This window comes from Schistocerca cancellata, chromosome 2, assembly GCF_023864275.1.
Source record: "Schistocerca cancellata isolate TAMUIC-IGC-003103 chromosome 2, iqSchCanc2.1, whole genome shotgun sequence".
Classification (NCBI taxonomy): domain Eukaryota; kingdom Metazoa; phylum Arthropoda; class Insecta; order Orthoptera; family Acrididae; genus Schistocerca; species Schistocerca cancellata.
The window spans coordinates 1,040,177,832-1,040,182,643 of NC_064627.1; the positions used below are offsets into that span (position 1 = coordinate 1,040,177,832).

At 40.8% G+C, this 4,812-nt stretch overlaps 1 long non-coding RNA gene across 1 annotated transcript; it reads right to left on the reverse strand.

Moving 5' to 3' along the window:
• Positions 1-3,476: 3,476 nt before the first annotated feature.
• LOC126149284 (uncharacterized) lies at positions 3,477-4,140 on the reverse strand. Its single transcript, XR_007530786.1, has 3 exons — positions 4,068-4,140; positions 3,803-3,913; positions 3,477-3,643 (listed from the first exon to the last, which is right to left on the reverse strand). It is a non-coding gene; the product is annotated as an uncharacterized LOC126149284 (long non-coding RNA).
• Positions 4,141-4,812: the final 672 nt, after the last annotated feature.

The following is a 4,812-nucleotide window of genomic DNA, read 5'->3' on the forward strand; positions in this document are numbered from 1 at the left end:
TACGCTCGATACAGTGGAACACCACGCTGTCATAAAATATTTTTCGATTATTATTAGGCCTATCATTCTAATTACGCGATTGTGTTCAATATGTCTAAACACCTCATGAACCAGAATTTCAGGCTCTTGTGAGCAATAGTTCGGGAGTGATTAGCTTTTTTTTAATTGAAATTTGACTGAATTTGAGATCGGCTCTGGATTAAAGCTACGAACAGCAAATTTGGTATGACCGTCTAGTTAGACATTATTTATGCTGTTAGTGCACGTTGTGATTGTAGTAGTAGTTTTTGAGTTATTTGGGTTTGTTTCCATTTTTGTACGTACCATTGTAGATGATCTACTATCAGATTTGGTTAGAGTCAAAATTATTAATGTCATTGTGCAAGGCAATTTAGATAAGGAAGCTGTGCTATGTTTGAGGTCCTTCAGGCCAATAACGCCAGGTGTAGAAATTTTTGAAGGATCTTGTGTAAGTCATAAAACAAAATTTTGTGGGTTAGAAAATTTCCTACAGACACAGCTTCACAGGTAGGAAGATATGTTTTGCGCTGAGGAGAAAGCAAGTGATCTTTTTTGAGAAAAAATTACAGGGAGTTGGTAGATGCTCAACTTGGGCAATGGGAACTGACTGAATGTTTCATCAGGTGAACACTTGACCATTGCGACTTCAGTGCGAATGTAAAAGTTAATAAGCGTTTTGCGCGTGTTCTAGTCCCTTCATGTATACAGAGTGTTCATTTTAATTGAGGCACTGAAAAATCTCGAAAAATACACATCGCATCGAGAGAAGTAATTCCAGTTTATTTGCCTTGGAGGGGGACATCCGACGCTACCACACTCGACCCACCACGCCATCCCATACGTGGGTGGCTGCGGTAACTTTGAAATCTTCAAATGGGAAGACCGCTTTTTATTGCAGATTACGATTCTACATCAAAATTTACGTACGTTTTGTCTGAAGCATTTTCTTCGTTCCGCCACAGATTGCGCTGTAATTGGAGGAACAGAAATGGGTACACAATCGTAATTAACGATATGCTACTCAGTGGCCCTTAAATATCCAGTGGGACATGGGACCCCATCTCCATGCTGCGAGGGTAGGTACCAGTATAAACGCGGTCTCATACCTCCCGTGTTTCAATTGTGTTATGCGCTGGCAACCGTCATGCCGAAACCACATTTGCTGTCGAATGTCCATGGCAACATCCTGCAGTAGGACCGCTGGCTCATGTTCCAAAAAATATTTGCGACCATTCAATGTGCCATCGATAAAATAGGGACCAATGGGTTTGTTCCCCATGATGCAACACCATACGTTAACTGACCAAGGACATTGATGGTCAACTTGCCGTAACCAGTGGGGATTGTCTAAACTCCAGTAATGCATGTTATTCCAGTCAACGCTACCATGGTTTGTGAATGTAGACTCATCGAAAAATAGAACCTCACTAAGAATGTGGGGGTCATTTGCATTTGTTGATGCGCCCATTCTCTAAACACAACCCAGTTGTGGACATCGGCGCCATGAAGTTCTTGATGCAGTGACACGTGGTATGGATGATACTTGTGATGATGCAGTATTGTGACAATACTAACTGCAGTGTAATTGCCGGGCGCTTATCCTTGAGTTGTGGAGCACTAACGCTAGTACAGCTATTTCGTTAGCTTCTCCTATAATACGTTTGCTTCATTTCCTTTTGCTGGTCTGTATGCTGCCCTCAGACACAAACGTGTTCACAACCTTGTAAAACAACGAACGAGGCGAGCTTTCTCTGGAAAACGCTCGGTATACAAAGCAACTGCAGCCTTAACATTTCTCCTACCTTCTCCGTAAATCAGGATCGTTTCAATTTTTTCTTCTGTGACTGGAACATTCATCGTCCACCTGCACGTCTGTTCTCCAAATGATAGACAGGCATGCAGGCAATAGACACAAGTCTGCACGATATGCGAGTTCAGTCGCAGCATATTGCCTGTTATTAGTGGTGGGCAGGAAATCGCGTATCTGTTAGAAATCACAGTGACTGAGAAGTCACAGATATCACAGTAGCAACTTTACAGAATCTAACTGCGATTTCAGTCACAGTTAGCAGTCGCAAGTAGTATTTCATATTCAAAGACGTGAGCCATCTATTGGTCGAATTTAGCACTGCTTTCTGCGATTTCAGTGACAAGTCGCAACTAAGAGTCGCAAGTAGCAACTAAAACGCGCGGTTAACAGTGACATCTGTTGGCCAAAGTTCGTACTGCGTCCATCTCTGCGATACGGTATCGAGGCTAACTGCGATTTCCGTGACAAGTCGCAACTAAGAGTCGCAAGTAGCAACTAAAAAGCGCAGTTAGCACTGCCATCTGTTGAGCAAAGTTCATACTACGCTATTCGCTACCGAGTCAAACTGCGATTTCCGTGACAAATCGCAACTAAGAGTCGCAAGTAGCAACTAAAAAGCGCAGTTAACATACTTTTCCTAGTGTCATCTGTTGACCGACGTACGTACTTCGTTATGAGAGCCTTGTGCCTCACGAGATCGATGTGCTGTGTGTGCATATGAAGGGCTTATTTCAATAGTGGTACAAGTCCATTTTTGTTCATTTTGAGATACAGAGTCGTAAAGTTAAATGAGCGCTGACAAATCTGCATTTGAGATACCAGAAATATTCAAGCATATGGCTTCTTGCTAGAGATGAACCTTTATTTATGTTTGTTTGGATCACTAATTTCAGAAGCATTATAGACAGAAAAGTGGAGGTAATGGACTTGTACCACTATTGAAATAAGCCCTTCATATTATATGACGACATGCACATTCAGCATCAGTTATGGTTGGTCAAATACTGCTGTGACTCTGAATGTATTATATTAATAAGAAGCGACATTGCCTTTTTCTCCTGAAAATATCAAATAACGTAACAAATGTGTTTGCTTCTGCTTCCAATATGACAGTTTTGGTTAATACTCCACATGCCTACAGGACTTTGCAATGTTAACACAGCAGAACTCAGACATCTGTATAAGTGTAGAGAAATGAAAACAGTCATATGAATGCCTCACTTTTGTTCCGACACAGTTCAAGACTAGGGAGAAAAGTTTTACACCTGGTGTTCTACATGGCAACTTCACACACAAGAACTTTTTGCCGACACTACTACCACCTACATAATTAAGCTTTTCCTGTGTTACTTTCAAGTAATGCACTTAAGCTATTCCTGATTTAACTGGAAGATCTGTACTTCCCACTTTCATATCAACAGCCTCAAAATGCATATTGTAGACTTCGGGATATGTTACAGGTCAGTGTCACACCAAGATTGTGGAGAAAGGGGGGGGGCGGCATGTCATTCTCCAACAAGTGTTTACCAATAAGGAAGTGGCGGAAAATTATGGGTATAGGACGGCTTAAACATGTGGAAAATGAGATTTGTATTATTCACTCACTGTATTTGACATTTATTATTCCTTTAAAATCGCACAACAACTTCAATAAAACACAGTTTAATCATTCACACACTTATTTCACAATTATTTCACTTTTAAACTGCAAATCCTCTAACAGCTGTCTTGAATCTTCACGAGTCTCTCTCAAAAACAACCTTGATGTGGATAGATACGTACAGCAACCAGTAATCAGAGTCAGAACTGTGTCTGCAAAAATACAAGGATTATTAAACAATTTTTGCTGTCATTAATTACTAGCAATATAACTGACAGAGTAGACTGCTAATATTTGCTATAATGAATATCACATTTGCAAGAACGATCTCACTGAAGTAATTAAGTCCATCGAAACGCTTAGAAACTAACCTCTCGTCTGACGAAAACGGTCTAAAGACGCAGTGGCAATTTCTTCAGATCTGTTGACAATGATATTTTGAGTTATCACTTTACTGAGTGACTGAAATGTAGTTCAGGTACCTGTGAACATAACAATATGTTAGAATTCATTTTCTAATTACGAACTATTACGGTACTGTACGGCTACTTACATATTAATTACACTATTAATATTTTCACAGTTGTTTCTTTAATACAAAGTTAAAGCCAACGGAAGAAAAAACGTAAAACATACTTGCCAATGACAGGTTTGTTGAGATGCAATTTTCTGTGTTGACAGATGTAACTTTTTCATACGGTGGTAAGTCGCAGAAATCGCAGGAATCACAGAAATCGCAGAAGTAGCAGAAGTCACAGAAATCGCAGAAGTAGCAGAAGTCACAGAAATCGCAGAAGTAGCAGAAATCGCGGAAGTAGCAGAAATCGCAGAAATAGCAGTGGCGGAGGGATACACGACCTATGTTCCTTAACTGCGACTTTTAACTGCGACAAATCACAGTTAAGAATAACACATACTGAAAAGTAGCATTAACAGAAATCACTGATATCGGAAAATCGCAGTTTAGCCCATCACTACCTGTTATGATACTTCGTAGTTCGCTAAACGGCCACGGTGGCGTGTCGTGTAGTCCCCCGTACGATGCGTTGGAGGAATACAACTTTGCAAATGGGGCTTCAGTTAGAAGTTATGAAATACTGGCCTGTCCTACCCTCGCAGCATGGAGGTGGGGTCCCATTGGGTGCCATTGGAAAAATCAAGGGCCATTGAGTAGCATGTCGTATATTACGACTGTGTACTCATTTCTATTCCTCCGATTACAGTGCCATCTGTAGCGAAACGAAGGAAATGCTTCTGGATAAACGCACGTAGATTTTTCCGTAGAATCATAAACTACAATCAATAAAAATGGGGGTTCCCATTAAAGATTTCAAAGTTGTCCCTCACCACCCGCGTGTGAGGAGGAGTGGCGAGCGGAGTG